Raw genomic sequence first — 17,213 nt, 5'->3', positions numbered from 1 at the left:
TGATCAAAAGTATGTTAGAATAAAAGTACTTGAAAAAAGTACATAAAGAGAATATAGCAAAATGTTAACAATGGTTTTCTTTGGGTGAGAGGATGAAGAGGCAGGTTGTGGTTGATCTGTTTCTTTTAGTTCAACTATCCTGCATTCCTCACTTTTAAATTTTGGATATTAAGCTGGAGAGAAAGAACATAAATATAAAGATGAATTCGCTGAATGTAGCAACGAATGCTGAGTTAGCCAAAAATGTATGGCTACCTTCTATATCTAATTATCTGAGGGCAAATCAGAAAACACCACTTTCAGAAAATGTTTTTATTTTTTAGAAATAAAGTTTCGCTCTTGTTGCCCAAGCTGGAGTGCAATGGCACAATCTCGGCTCATCGCAACCTCCGCCTTTTGGGTTCAGGCAATTCTCCTGCCTCAGCCTCCTGAGTAGCTGGGATTACAGGCACGCGCCACCATGCCCAGCTATTTTTTTGTATTTTTAGCAGAGACGGGGTTTCACCATGTTGACCAGGATGGTCTCGATCTCTTGATCTTGTGATCCACCCACCTCGGCCTCCCAAAGTGCAGGGATTACAGGCTTGAGCCACCGCGCCCAGCCAGAAATTTTTTTAAATGTGTTTTACATTATTTTCCCTTTCAGCCTAAGGACTAAAAATTGAACACAACTGGATCTGCGCCATTGCCTCAAAGATTCTTAGCCTAGTTCAAGATCCATTTTCTGGACACTCCTGCTTTTGAGACTGAAAACAGGGCTAAATTCCTATTGACTTCCAAATACACAGACCCACAGATTTGTCACAGTAGCCTCTCTCTCTCACCCTGTCTCTGTCCGTCTGAGTCTCTCTTTCTTTCTCTCTCTCTTCCCTCACATCATCCCCAAATCAGAATGCATATATAAAAATCTGATTAACTGAAACATAGAATGATTAAGATTTTACGATAAGAGAAATACACAAACTTCAGCTAAGATGTTTGGTTGAATACCTGCATATGCCTTCAGTCCATCATTAAACCACATTAACACGGGATGATTAAAAATAAATAAACCAACAAAGATAAAAAGGAAGTAAAGACAATCCCTTCAGCATATAGGAAACTGGCAAGCAGAAGCTGTCAGTGGCACCTGACAGTAGACCCAGGGATGCTAAATCCCAAGCCAGTGGCAGGAAGGCAACCAGGATCCCCAAGAGTTCAAGAGTTGGCAGCATAATTTACCTAGGGAATTTATGTTTCAGTGGTAGGTAGATCCCAGATCCTCTCCATTGACTGGGTGACTGCATCCCACGGTGGTGGCAAGGTGGATGTTTCCTCCCTACAGGGTAAAATTTGGTGTCTCTAGGCAGGAGCTCTCTAGACACAAGTGCTTAAATGTACACACTGAACATTGAGATCCTCCAGGTTTTCCTACCACTTAGTTCCAATGAGGGTGGCAGATACTTGGTCAGAAGTTAATTTTTCTCCAGAGAGAATCTCTCTTGCCCAAGAAGAAAAGGTCTGACCCAGCAAGACCACCGCCCACAAAATGTTACAATCACAGAACTTCCATCAGCTTTTAGCTTTTCCGTGCTCCATTTTTTTCTAACAGATGCAGACAGCCAAGGGTCACCAGGCATCTGAGCAAAGCTTCTAACATGAATGGCAGAGACCAGACCAAGAAGACACATAAATACAGCCTGAATGAAAAGGACTGTGCTAGGAGATAAGACCTTCTGAAACCCATATGAATGTTCTCAAAGAGAAAAGTGTTACCATTTTCATGAAACAAGAACCAAATTTAAAGAAAAAGAAAACGCTTAGAAATTGAAAATATGACAGCAGAACTTGTGAAAAATTCTTGTTAGAATAGTAAAACAACAAAGTTGAGTAGATGACCCTTATGTCTTTCAGAAATAGCTATAAGAAAAATTGAAATCCGGAAGAAAATTAAAACCGGTTCAACGCTAAAATGATCAGAATTCCAAAGATAGAAATAGAGACAGACAGAGAGAGAGAAAGAAAAACAGAGACATGCAGCAAATAAGAAATAGAGAGATAAACCCTAACACAGTAATTGCTGGAGACTACAACACCCAACTTTCAGCACTGAACAGATCTTCCAGACAGAAAACCAACCAATCGACATTAAATTTAATCTTTACTACAGACCAAATGGAACTGATATTCAAGGAACATTTCATCCAATGACTGCAGAATACACATTTTTCAGCTCAACACATAGATCATTCATAAGTATAGAAGATACCTCAGGTCACAAGGCAAATGCAATCACATTTGAAATCAGGACTAAAAAATTCATTCAAAACCATACACTTACATGGAAACTGAGTCACTTGCTCCTGAATGACTCCTGGATAAATAATGACATTAAGGCAGAAATCAAGAAGTTTAAGAAGTTCTTTGAAAGTAATGAGAACAAAGGTACAACTTACCAGAGTTTCTGGGATGCAGCTCGTCAAGTAGTGTTGAGAGAAATTTATAGTACCAAATGCTCACATCAAGAAGTGAGAACTCAGGACAGCTGTGGTGACTCACTCCTGTAATCCCAGCACTTTGGGAGGCCAAGGCGGGCAGATTACAAGGTCACGAGTTTGAGACCAGCCTGACCAACATGGTGAAACCCCATTCGACTAAGAATACAAAAATTAGCTGGTGTTGTGGCACATACCTGTAATCCCAGGTACTCAGGAGGCTGAGGCAGGAGAACTGCTTGCACCCAGGAGATAAATGTTGCAGTGAGCCCATATCATACCACTGCACTCCAGCCTGGTTGAGAGGACAACACTCCATCTCAAAAAAAAATTGAGATCTCAAGTTAACTACCCAACATCACAATTAAAAGAATTAGAAATCCAAGAGCAAAGAACACCCTCAGAGCTATGCTGAATGGGAGTGGGGAGAGAGGGCATCTTTGTCTTGTGCCAATTTTTAAGGGGAATGCTTTAAGCTTTTGTCCATTCAGTATGATGCTGGCTGTGGGTTTGTCACATGTGGCTCTTATTATTTTGAGGTATGTTCCTTCAATACCTAGTTGATTGAGAGTTTTTAACACACATGAAAGTTGAATTTTGTCAAAAGCTTTTTTTGCATCCATTGAGATAATCATGTGGGTAATTTTTTTCTTTAGTTCTGTTTATGTGACGATGACATTTATCGATTTACATATGTTAAACCAAACTTGCATCCCAGGGAGGGTGGTTGTGACCAGGAATTGATCAGTTTCTTCTAGATTTCTCAATTTTTTCAGGTTCAGTGGCTCACATCTGCAATCCCAGAACTTTGGGAGGTCAAGGTGGGTTGATCACCTGAGATTGGGAGTTCAAGACCAGCTGGATCAACATGGAGAAACCGCATGTTTACTAAAAATACAAAATTAACCAGACATGGTGGCACATGCATGTCATCCCAGCTACTCAGGAAGCTGAGGCAGGAGAATCGCTTGAACTCAGGAGGCAGAGGTTGCAGTAAGCCGAGATCTCACCATTGTCCTCCAGCCTGAGCAACAAGCACAAAACTTCATCTCAAAATTAAAGAAAAAGAAGTGCCTACAGTTGTACCTAATATTCTCTGATGGTGGTTTGTATTTCTGTGGGGTCAGTGGTAATATTGCCCTTATTCTTTTTGATGGGGGTTATTGGAATCTCCTCCTTTTCTCCTTCATTGATCTAGCTTCAAGTTTATTATTTTTTAACCAGTATAATTTTAATAGACCAGTTACTGGGTAGTAAACTGAAACATACAGAGTGCCATCTCCAAGAGCAGTCATGATTTCATTTGGGTTCTTGAAAACTGTTAAGAAGTAGGTTGAGTTTTATTATTTTTTTCAGAAAACCAGCTTTTGAAAAATTTATGTGGAACCAAAAACAGCCAAGGCAATCCTAAGCAAAAAGAGCAAAGCTAGAAACGACATGCTACCAGACTTCAAACTGCATTACAGGGCTACAGGAAACAACGGCATAGTACTGGTACAAAAACAAACACATAGACTAATGGAACAGAATAGAGAATCCAGAAACAATACCAAGCATCTACAACTATCTGATCTCTGGCAAACTTAAAGCAAGGGGGAAAAGATTCTCCCTATTCAATAAATGATGCCAGGATAACTGGATAGCCATATGCAAAAGACTGAAACTAGACCCCTTCACATTACATACAAAAATTTGCTCATGATAGATTGAACACTGATGTGTAAAACCAAAAACTATAAAAGCTCTGCAAGACACGAGGCAATGCCATTCAGGACATAAGCACAGGCAAAGATTTCATCATGAACATGCCAAAAGAAAATAACAAAAGAAAAATTAAAAATTGGGGTCAAATTAAAATGAGAAACTTTCACACAGCAAAATAAACTATCAACAGAGAAAACTGACAACCTACAGAATGTGATCATATGTTTGTAAACTATGCATTCCACAAATATCCAATATCAAACATCGGTAAGGAAATTAAATTTACAAGAGGAAAACAAACAACCCATAAAAAGGTGGGCAAAGAACATAAACAGACACTTTTCAAAACAAGACATATATGCAACAAGCAATCATATTAAAAAAGCTCAACATCACTGATTATTAGAGAAATGCAAATGAAAATTATAATGAGATACCATCTCACACCAGTCATAATGGCAATTATTAAAGTCAACAAAAACCCACATACTGGCAAGGTTAGATAGAAAAACAACACTTACACACTGTATTCGGGAATGCAAATTCATTCTGCCATTGTGAAAAAGTGTCATGATTCCTCAAAGACCTAAAGAGCGAAATACCATTTGATTCAGCAAACCTAGTAATGGGTTACTAGGTATGTACCCAAAGGAATATAAATCCTTCTGTTATAGAGACATGGCAGCACTGTTCACAATAGCAAAAACATGGAATCAAGCTAAATTCCCATCAATGGTAGACTGGATAAAGAAAATGTGGTATATATACACCAAAAAACACTGGGCAGCCACAAAAGAATGCGATCATGTTTTTTCAGGGAAATAGATGGAGCTGGAGACTATTATTTTTAGCAAACTAATGCAGGAACACAAAATCCAAATACCAGATATTTTCACTTGCAAGTGGGAGCTAAATGATGAGAACACAGGGACATATGACAGGCGGAAGAACAACACACACTAGAGCCTTTCAGAGAGTGGAGAATGAGAAGGAAGAAGATCAGGAAAAACAACTAAATGGGACTAGGCTTAATACCAGAGTAATGAAATGATCTGTACAACAAACCTCATGACAGACTTTACCTAAATAACAAACCTGTGCTTGAACCTTTGAACTTAAATAAAAGTTAAAAAAAAAAAAAAAAAAGGAAACTTCCCAAGTTGAATAACAACCTCCTAGGTTTAAACACATAAACACAAACTCACACCAAGGAACATTGTCTTGAAAATCTGCAATATATGACAAAGAAAAACAGCTCCCCTAAGTTTTCAGAAAAGTTTTGTAAAAAACAGTATTTACAAAGAATCAAAAATCAGAATGATTTCAGGCTTCTCAACAGCACTACCAGAAGCTAAGAAATAATGGAGTAGTATCTTCAAAACTTGAATGGGAAATTATTTTCAATCAAAAATTCTATGCCCAACCAGTCATGTAAGTGTAAGAAGGAATAAAGTCATATTTCAGAACAATTTGCTTCAGTGTATCCTTGCTTGAATAAGTTACTAGAGGATACAGCTCACAAACAAGAGATTCAGGGCACGGGGCAGTGTAAAACAACAGAATGGGTTTGTATTTGTATTTAAAAGACAGCAGCATTCGAGAGTTAGGGAATACTGGAGGAGAAGTTTTCTCCAGCATCCCTGGAGCCCACACCTCTCATTTCCACATTCCTATGTCTTATTGCTGCCCATGAATTCTGATCACCTATTCCTTTGATAGAGGTATTTCTCTCACTGATTAGCTGTAATCAAGTGGCTCGCTCTTGGGCTATAGGAGAAAATCTATTGCTTTTCATTAAACATCAATTTGATTAACCTAGGCTTAAGGTCAGCATTATGCCATCAGCTGTACGTTCTTGGGAAGACATCTACTCACAAACTGGTTAAAGAACGTGGCCCTCCTACCTCTGACTTGTGTGATTCTAAGCAAGCTATTTAGCACCCTCTCATCTGTGAAACAACCATAAAGTTCTTATCTTGGGCTCCACAAACAGAAAGTGTTGAACAAGAACAGTTTCTTCACCTCCAAGGCCAGACCATATGGAGGACCCTAAGACAGCCACAGCCTTGGTCAGTAGGACAAACACAAGGTTCAAATTGCACCATTAAAGCTGTGGCCAAACGTTTGCTCTGCCTCTGAGTCACTCACTGTCATAAGGCTCTACCAGTTCCCATTCCAGATAGGAAGTGGGCTTTTGTTGGTTTTTGTTGTTTTTTAAGAGATGGAGTCACCCAGGCTGGAGTATAGTGGCATGACCATAGCCCACTGCAGCCCCAAACTCCTGAGATCAAGTGACCTTTCTGCCATGGCCTCTTGACAGCAGCTGGGCCAACAGGGCAGCAGGTGTGCACCCCCACACCCAGTAATTTTTTTTTGAGAGATGGGGTACCGCTATGTTGCCCAGACTGCTCTCAAATTCCTGGCCTGAAGCAATTTTCCCATATTAGCCTCCTAAATTTCTAGGATTACAGGTGTGAGCCATTGTGCCCAACAGGTGTTCTAAATGCGATTTCCACACTGCTATTCTGAAGAAGGGCAAGAAGCAAAGAGACCCTCCTTGAAACAGAAAATAAAAGCGTTCACTATTAAGTGGAGGCAGAGTTGATGATCAGCCAAAACTACTTCAACTGTAATCCAGAAGTCCCATTGATACAGGAGTTCTAAAGAAATTATTTAGTCAGAGATTGAGGGTAAGGAAGTCTTTGGTAAGGCTTCCCTTTGAATAAAAAGCAGCCCCCAAACCATTTCTAACAAAGAGCGGCCTGTAAAATTGAGCTGCAGACATAGACAAGCAAGCTGGAAGCTTGCACAGGCGAATGCCAGCAGCTGTAACAATAGAAGGCTACCTGGGTGCCAGGCATGCTCAACCTGACGGCTCCATCTTCCTTTTTCTTTATCAATCACAAGTGCAGTAAGGAACAGACAACATGCACTGGCCAAGTAGAAAACCTATATGCATAAGAAGATTAGGGTGGGTAGCCAGCTTCTTCATGAGCTATGTAAAGCTCTCACCTGGTCCAAGCCATATTTGGACCCTATGTAAATCAAATACCACCTCCTCAACAAGTCTATAAAACCTTGTGCAGTTCACCAGAAAACACACCCAGAAGCCCCTCTCTCTCTGCAGGAGAGAGAGATGTTCTTTTTTCTGCTTTTGCCTGTAAAACCTCCATTCTTAACCTCACTCCATGTGTATTCACGTCCTTGATTTTCTTGACATGAGGCAATGTACCTTGGGTATTGCCTCAGATGGACAATGCTGCTTCATCATAGTAGTTCTGTTTTGTTCAGGTTGTAGGACAAACGGCCCCTTTCCTCTGCAACCTCAGCTCAACCTTACTCAGGCCTCCTTCCAGCAGAATCACAGAGCCAAATGAAACCCCTTAGTCTTCTTTTAAATGGGCAGCCGCTCCAAAGAAAGCAGCATGATTAGTTTCAGGTGGCCCGGGGTGGGGGCAGTGCTACTCTGGCTTCTCCGTGCTCAGTCCCTCTCAGTTCAAAAGCCCACCACGTGGAGCAATAGAACACGGGCTCATCTGAGTTTTAAAAATAGTGGGAGGAAAAGCGCTGTCTTCATGCTTATTTCTCTGGCAGAGGGGAGGTCATAAAACACTAATTTCTAAGCTGTGAACCAGAGTTTTACTGATCTCTTCTGTTACTTACTCATGTTTACCCAGAGAAACCACGTCACAAATCTGAGTCTCCTCTGGCAAGAGAAGGAATAGGATTCATGATTCTCTCAGCCCCCTTTCCACAGTAGAGTTCTGACTCCACTTCTAAAATACTTTTCTGCAAGCCTCTGTACCTCATAAATGTTTTACTATACTCGAGACAGCAAAGGGAAGCACAGATTAGCTACTGTTTTCAGAACAGTGGAAACATGCTGTCTTCTCCACGTTTGGCATTGGAGTCAAAGATCAAGCACCAAACAGTAGTTGTCAAGAATCCTTTCATTTACAATCAGGTTCTAGACTTTGCAAACGGTGTGGGTAAGAACCAGTTTTGCCAGAATAGGTTATTATCTACCTCTTACCTTTATAGGACAGGACTAAAAATTCTCTTTTTTAAGACAGAGTCTTGCTCTCTCCCCGAGGCTGGAGTGCAGTGGCATGATTTCAGCTCACTACAACTTCTGCCTCTCAGGTTGAAGTGATTTTCCTGCCTAAACCTCCTGAGTAGCTGGAATTACAGGGGCCCACCACTACACTCAGCTGATTTTTGAATTTTTAGTAGAGACAGGGTTTCCCCATGTTTGCCAGGGTAGTCTCCAAAGCCTGACCTTATGATCTGCCTACCTGAGCTGCCCAAAGCACTGGGATTACAGATGTGAGACACCACACTGGGCATTTTTTTTTTAATTACACTGAAGACTTTTGAAAGGGTTGTGTGCTGTATGAACTTCCTCCTCACCCAATTCTCATGGATGGGAAAATGCTTCTGCTTCATTTTAAAGCTAATAAGCTGCCTGAACAGGAACTTCTAATTAACCATTCAAACTGATTAGCTCACGTCCCTGAAGGCTGGAGAACTCGGGAACTGCTATCCCATCTGAATAAAATCCAAAGGCAAAAGGCTGTGGCCAAGTTGAAATAATGGGGCAGATAGAAGCGATAAAGACTGGAGCTGGGAGTGGCCCGTACTTCAAGTTAAGCCAAACAAAGGTGTTTGCATGTTTTATATGGGCCAAATAGGAATTCCATAATAGAGAAAACCTCCTTAAAATGATTTTAAGGAGGACGCTGCCCTGAAAAGCTTCCTGCCAGGGGTAAGGAAGAGGCTGCCCAGGACCCCCAGAGGCAGGTGGTAGGAGGGCTCTTAGTGGCTTCCTAGAAACTGTATTACCTGAGGTAGTGAACTGCTGTCAGAGATCCCTACCAGGAGAATTTCTCAGGAATCCATGAGAAAGGGCCAAAAACTGCTTGCCTGCTCCTAAAATGTGACACCATAATACAGCTGAACTATTCAATAAGGCCCTATCTGTTCCTCAGTCTCTCCTTTCTCTCTGCCCCTAGCCAACCCTAGAGGAGCCAGAAAGCACTGCTAAGGAGGGTGGATGGTCATAACCAAACACACTGCCCTCCTTTCCCTTCCCACTGTGGGTTTCTCAGGCTGAGGCTGTCACAGAGGAGGAGGGATGAAAATTGTTTTGTTGATATTTTATTATGAACATTTATGAACGTACAGCAAAGTTGAAAAAACTTTACAGTGAACACTTTAACTGTATCTTCACCAACTTGGAGTCTTGTTTTATCTCATGTCCATCCATAGATCCATCTTTCTATCCATCCAGTAATCCATTATAGTTTTTAGGCATTTTAAAGTAAATTGCAGACATCAGTAACTCAACGTGCATGAAGTAGAATTTGGTACCTTTTTTTCCTTTTGGTGTAAAGTTTACAAATGATGAAATGCAAAAATTTTAAGTATGTATTTACCGAATTTTGACAAAAGTATACATATGTGTAACCCAAAACTCTATCAAATAAAGAACATTACTATAATCCCTGATATGGTTTGGCTGTGTCCTTACCCAAATCTCTTCTTGAATTGTAGCTCCCAGAATTCCCACGTGTTGTGGGAGGGACCTGGTGGGAGAGAATTAAATCATGGTGACAGTTTCCCCCATACTGTTCTTGTGATAGTGAATAAGTCTCACAAGAGCTGATGCTTCTATAAGAGGAAAGCCCTTTTGCTTGTTTCTCATTTCTCTCTTGTCTGCCACCATGTAAGATGTCCCTTTGACTTTCTGCCGTGATTATGAGGCCTCCCCAGCCAGGTGCAACTGTGAGTCCCTTAAACCTTTTTTGAATAAAGTACCCAGTATCAGGTATGTCTTTATCAGCAGTGGAATAACGGACTAATACAATCCCAGAAAGTTTCCTCATGACCTGTCTCAGTCTCCAGCTCTGTACCCTTGAATTTTTTTCATTGTAGACTAAGTTTGCCAACTTTAGAAATTCCACGTAAATTGAATCATGTTGTGATAACCCTACATATAAGGCTCCCTTCAGTCCACAAAATAATTTTTATATTTATCAGTCAGGTTACACATATCAGTATCTCTTTCACTTTTATTGCTGAGTAGTATTTCATGCTATGAAATGACGTAGTTCGCTACCTGATCCTCTATTTGTGGTCACCAGAAATATTTTCAACTTTTGATTATTATGAGTAAAGCTATTGTGGTCTTCTATAAGTATTTTTATTAACATGTATTTTCACTAATTGGGGTAAATTCCTAACTCAGAAATTTATTATAGATGAGATGTATATTCGTTTTATAAGGAAATTCCAGAAATTTGACAAAGTAGTTGTACTGTTTTATAGTCCCATTAGCAATAGTTATAGTTGTGCTGTATTCTTGCCAACATTTGGTGTTTAGTCTTTCCCAACCTAGTTATTTTGTGGGGTGTGTAGTAGTATCTCACTGTGGTTTTAATCTGCATTTCCTTGATGCTAACCATTTTGTACCACTTGTATATTATCTTTGCAAAGTGGCTCCTCAAATTTTTTCCCCTTATAAACAGTAATTGTTATCTTTTTTTTTTAGTTGTTCTGTCATCCAGGCTGGAAGGCAATGGTGCAATCTTGCCTCACTACAGCCTCTGCTTCCTGGGCTCAAGCGATCCTCCCACCTCAGTCTCCCAATTAGCTGATACCAGGCTAACTTTTTGTATTGATATTAGCCAACATACAAGGCTAATTTTCTGTATTTATACTAGGTGTCAGGGTCTCACCATGTTGCCCAGACTAGTCTCAAACTCCTGGCCTTAAGCCATTCATCCTCCTCGGCCTTTCAAAGTACTGGCACTACAGGTGTGAGCCACTGTGCCCAGCCTTATTTTCAGGTTATAAAACTGCTTTATATATTCTGGAAATCAGGCTCTTTCATGAAAATAGATTTATGACCATTTTCTGTCAGGCTGTGGCTTGCATATTCTTTTGTTTAATGTATCTTTTAATTTTCCCAGACACATTTTCTGCAAAATTTGTGTTAGTTTTTGTTGTATTTTTCAGATAATTTGTTCATTTCATCTAAGTTGCAGAATTTGTCACCATGACGTTGTTTATGATAGTCTCTTAACCTTTTCACGTCTGCAGGATCTGTAGTGATAGTTTCACTTCACTTTCACTTCTGATATTGATACTGACCATTTGTGTTTCCTCTCTTTTTTTTCATGATCAGAGTAGCTTAAGGTTTATTAGTGTTGATATTTTAAAACAACCAGCTTCTTTGCTTTGTTAGTTTTCTCTATTATTTTGTCTGTCTTCAATTTGGTTTATCTCTGCACTTTTAACTTTATTGTTTCCTTCTTACTACTTCGTTGGAGTTTTCTTTGCTGTGTGTGTGTGTGTGTGTGTGTGTGTGTGTGTGTGTGTGTGTTTTCAATCTTCTTTAGGTGAACATTTACGTCATTGATTTTAGACCTTGCTCTTTTTCTTCTTTTGCAGTATAAGCATGTACAGCTATACTTCCCTCTGGGAACTCCCATAGCTGTAATTCATAAGTGTTGACACGTTGTATTTTGATTATCCCTTAGAATAAAATATTTTATATTCTACCTTTTAATTTCTTCTTGGGCTTGTGTATTATATTTAATCTCCAAGTACTTGGAGCTTTCCTAGTTCTCTTATTAATTTCTGTTTTAATCCTATTGTGGTCAGGATTCACTGCATGAATTCAATTTGATTTAATTTTTCAGTCTGGTTTTACGACCTAGCATGTGACCTATCCTAGTGAACACTATATGTACTTGAAACATACAGTATTCTGTGGTTATTGGGTGTCGTCTTCCATTGGTTTGTTTAAGATGGTGGAGAGTGTTGTTCAGATCATCTGCATCTTGACTAAGATTTTGTCTAGTTTATCTATCAATTGCTTGGGAGATGGGTATTAAAATCACCAATAAAAATTGTGGATTGTTTGTTTATTCCTTTAGTTCAATTTTGTTTTGTTCAAATTGAAGCACAAATTATTTTTAATCCATTTTTTTGATGAAATGACTCTTCTGTAATCATGAAATATCCCTCTTTATCTTTGGAAATACTGTTTTGACTTAAGCATATTTTATTTGGTATTAATATAGCTTCTTCACACTTCCATTACTGACTGTTTGCATAGTATATCATTTTAAATGTACTCATTTAGGGTCAGGTACAGTGGCTCACACCTGCAATCCCAGCATTTTGGTAGGCTGAGGCAGGTAGATCACTTGAGGTCAAAAGTTAAGGACAAGCCTATCCAATGCATTGAAACCCCAGCTTTATTAAAAATACCCCCACATTTAGCTAGGCGTGGTGGCAGGTTTCTGTATTCCCGGCTACTCAAAAGGCTGAGGAAGGACAATTGCTCGAACCCAGGAGGCAAAGTTTACAGTGAGCAGAGATTGCACCACTGTACTCCAGCCTGGGAGATAGAGTAGGACACTGTCTAAAAAAAAATCAAATGTACTTATTTAGACCTACGTATATTTGTCTTTTTTTTTTTTCTATTCAAAGTGTGTATTTCATATATAGCACTGGGTCTTGTGGGTTTTTTAAATCAATTCTGGCAATCTCTGCACTTTAATTGGAGTATGTGGTATGATTCATTAACATTTAACGTTATTAAATATAGATTTATTAGTGGTTAAATGATGTAATTGGATTCAAGCTTACAATTTAATGATTTGTTTCATTATTTTGTTTGCATTCCCTTCCCCACTTTTTGTCCTGTCCCTTTTCTCCTGATGTCTTTTGGACTCTTTAAATACTTTTAAAATTTCATTTTAAAGTATCCATGACTTATTAGATGTAGTGGTTGAATATTCCTTATCTGAATTCCTTGGGACTAGAAGTGTTTTGGATTTTAAATTTTTTTCATATTTTGGAACATTTACATATACACAAAGAGATCTCTTAAAGATATAACTGAAGTCTAAACACAAAATTCACCTATGTTTATGTACACCTCATACACATAACGCAAATAAAATTTTACATATTTTTAGCAATTTTGTGCATGAATCAAAGTTTGTATACATTGAACCATCAAAAAGCACACATGCCGCTATCTCAGCCATCGATGTGGATGAATTTCAGATCTTGGAATATTTTGGATTTTGGGGTTTATGGATCAGAGATGCTCAACCTCTACCTGTTTTCATTGTTGATTATTTTATGTGTTAAAATATGTAAAAAAAAAAAAAAAGGGTGAAGTTTTCAGCTGAATGAGATTTTTGAGTTTGGAAATTAAACTAAACAGGATTTTTCTTAAGTTCCAGGATACAGGTGCAGAATGTGTAGGTTTATTATATAGGTATATGTGTACCATGGTGCTTTGCTGCACCTATCCACCATTCATCTAGGTTTTAAGCTTCACATGCACTAGCTATTTGTCCTAATGGTCTCCCCCTCTCACCCTCCCCCGACCCCCAACTGGCCCCAATGTGTGTTGTTCCCTCCCTGTGTCCATGTGTTCTCACTGTTCGACTCCCAATTATGAGTGAGAAAGTGTGGTGCTTGGTTTTCTGCTCCTGTGTTAAACTAGACAGAATTTCTTAATAGCTTAAATTGCTCAGTGAAATAGAAAATATCAAAGATTCTACCCAACAGGTGGGTAAGAATGAGTCCACGTAGCAACTTTGATGAAGTGAAGGGAAATAACAAACCATTTCTGATTGCTCCCTGCCACAGCCAGTGCATTCAACCTTTTTACTGTCCTTTTATTATTTTTTCATTGTTATTACAGTCATTATTATTTTTTCCCAAATGAAAAAATAAAAGTGGTGGGATTGATAGTGAGGAAACAAAGACTGACAGCTGCCCCTACACCTGTGTTTAACTTTTGAGAAATATAGTCAACATGATGATTTTCACACAGGGCTAGTAGGCCTTCTGCATCTGTTATAATTCCTGTTATTTTGTGGACAGAAAATAAATTTTTCTCTCCATGGGAACCTGTTAGAGATACTTGAGAACAATGTCAACTGTAAACCAAAACCTAATACAAGTGGAAATGTTGTTTCATTTTTTTTTTTTGCAGTATTCCTTTTCTAAGACCTGAGATAGGAGGAGAACAAAGAAAAGAACTATTGACATGTGCAACAACATGGCTGAATATCAAAAACATTTTCTTGACTAAAAGAAACCTTACATATGGAGTGATCACAATACGATTCTATTTCTATCAAACTCTAAAATCTGTGCTGAAAAAATATCCAAAAGTATATTGGGGTTCGGGAACGACTAAGAGGAGGCAAAACTAAACTTTCTAGTCTCTGCTGTGATCCAAAACCCATGCTATAAACTTTGTACACAGTATCTCATTTAATCCTCAAAATCACCCTAACAGGTAGTTACTGTCACTTCCCCTGCTTCAAACAGAACATAAAGCTCAGAGAATCCAGGTACTGTGTTTTTTTTTTTTTTTTTGAGACGGAGTTTCGCTCATGCCACCCAGGCTGAAGTGCAATGGCGTGATCTTGGCTCACTGCAAGCTCCGCCTTCTGGGTTCAGGCAATTCTCGTGCCTCAGCCTCCCAAGTAGCTGGGACTACAGGAACGCACCACCATGCCCAGCTAATTTTTTGTATCTTTAGTAGAGATGGGGTTTCACCATGTTGACCAGGATGGTCTAGATCTCTTGACCTCGTGATCCACCTGCCTCGGCCTCCCAAAGTGCTGGGATTACAGGCGTGAGCCACCATGCCTGGCCCGGTACTGTGTTTTACACCTACTTAGAAGTCACCAATTTTTAAAGTTTTATAAAATATTCTAAATAAAAATTAATAAAGTAGGCAAAAAATACCATGTAAATAGCATTTCTACAAATATCTCCTAAGACAATTTTCACATCGATGTCCAAAGACATTTACAAGAATGTTTTCCACAACACTGTTTAAAATAATAGAAAACTACAAGCAACCTAAACGTCCATGGAAGAGTTAGATTCTTTCTCTTATTTCCGTATAATGCAATACTGTGCTGATGTAGATATATAATATTCATTTTTAAAAATTACATTCACCTTCTTCTCATGGATCCAAGGAGATATGTTAGAGAATATCTATTGCATTTGGAAATAAACATAAATACAAAGGAAATAGTAGGGGCTCTCTACAAGTGGTTATATATTGGAAGAGGAAGAAGAGAAAAATAAAAGGGATCATGAACTTTGTATATGCTTTGGTAGTGTCTGGTTTTGTATATAACTTGAATTTTTTCATAAATGTATTTTACAGTCTGCATAATTACTAGGTAAGAAGACAAGTAAGTCACTTTAATAAAAGTCCTTCCAATTACTGCAACTGATTTCTACAGCCAGAATGTTCCCAGAACCTGAAAAGAGGAAGCACTATAACTGGAAGGCAGAAATACTGACACTAGAGGGCCAGAGCTGGAGAGGGTAGATCTAATGCAGCAAATCCATCAGCAGTTCTGATCGCCATCTTTGAGAAACCTGGCAATTTTCCATGCTTAATAAATGAGTTAAATTGAAAACAAATCCATGACAGTTGTGCATGAGAAAGGTTACACGTGTCCCGAATAATAAAGTCTGTGCACAATATAAATTAAAACATACCATTTTACATTCATAAGATTGGCAAACAAAAAGTAAAAGCCTAGGCATATCAAGTGAAGCCAAACACAAAACAAGTTTCCCCACATTTCCTGTGGGAATACAAATTGTTACAATTACTTTAAACAATTGGAAATTCATAGTAAAAATGAAGACAAGCCTCCCCTACAATTTACCAATCCCTATTCTGGGAACACAGTAAGAGAGATTCTTCCCAAGAAACCTGTAAACAAATGTATATGGCACTATGCATGTAATTGTACATCGTGGTATTTCCATATGATAAAGTATTATTCGGCAGGGAAAGTAAGTAGACCAGAGGTAGACATTTCAATATCAATAAGTTTTAGAAAAATAAAATTGAGTATAGGAAGCTGCAACTATATCTGTAATGCTTTGTTTTGCCAGGAAAATAAAGGGACACGTGGGGAGGGCAAGGGACAACAAAAACTAAACAATCTGAAACACATGCAGAAAAATACCCATATTTTAAAATTTTCCATTGCTGCTTATATTATTTTCTGTCTTTTCTATACTCTTGAAGTACTTGATAATAAAGAAAAATATAAAAGGCATGAAAAAAGTATTCTGAGAAAATACATCGAAAGGTTTATGGTTATTATATTTGGTAAGATTTTAAATGACTTTAATTTTCTTTGTTATATCTCTCTATATGACCTAATCATACCATATTAAATGTGTATTTCATTTATGACAATAAAAATGTATTATTTTAAAACTCATATATATGCAGTTTTTTCTGACATATGATGAAACTCTACGAAACATAGATTCAGCAAAAATACTGAGAACAAGAACAAAAATAATGATATTAAGAGTTGTTGACTTTTGGATGGAGCTATGAGTGAATTTACATTTATCTCTAAACTCGATTTTTCTATAGTGGGAAAATGAAATATTTGTGAAAGCTAGATTCAATAGAAAGCTATGGGTTTTAAATGAAAAGGAATTCAAATAATTTCCCAACATTATAAAATGTTCATATTCCTAAATATGAACTACTTTACAAAAGCACCAGTGATTTTAAAGAAACATTAGATGATTTTTAAAGGAAGTCAGTTATGATACTGCAGTTTATGGTGATACTGAGTGTTTGCTAGCTCCACTAATCAGGATATTAAGTTAAATAGTATATAATATGCCATAAAGATTATATGAGCAGAGGTTACTGCAAAAGGAGAACACAATGATTTTAAGTGGGCTGGTGACCTGAATTTCTTCCAGTGAGGGGAAACATCAGAGTCATTTGATCAATGAAGTGCCTTTTATAAATCTTCAGGAAATCTCCTATGAAGGCTTTAAGAAGATAGATTTCTTATTACTTCTGATGTATGTTCCCATTAAATTTTTACCATTGCCACCATGGGCCTGCCCAGCCTAAGAGATGGAAACTGTGAGTCCAGCCCACTGACGCCCACCATCAGTAAGAAGATTCTTGCACACTGAGGAGGCCAT

General features: G+C 38.4%; 1 protein-coding gene across 6 annotated transcripts in view; it reads right to left on the bottom strand.

Moving 5' to 3' along the window:
- The window catches only part of LOC144579887 (uncharacterized), a 291,251-nt gene that overhangs the window by 98,469 nt on the left and 175,569 nt on the right, over positions 1-17,213 (bottom strand). The window lies entirely within an intron of this gene.

This window comes from Callithrix jacchus, chromosome 17, assembly GCF_049354715.1.
Source record: "Callithrix jacchus isolate 240 chromosome 17, calJac240_pri, whole genome shotgun sequence".
In the NCBI taxonomy this organism is placed as follows: Eukaryota; Metazoa; Chordata; class Mammalia; order Primates; family Cebidae; genus Callithrix; species Callithrix jacchus.
This window is presented reverse-complemented; position numbering and strand designations above follow the sequence as displayed.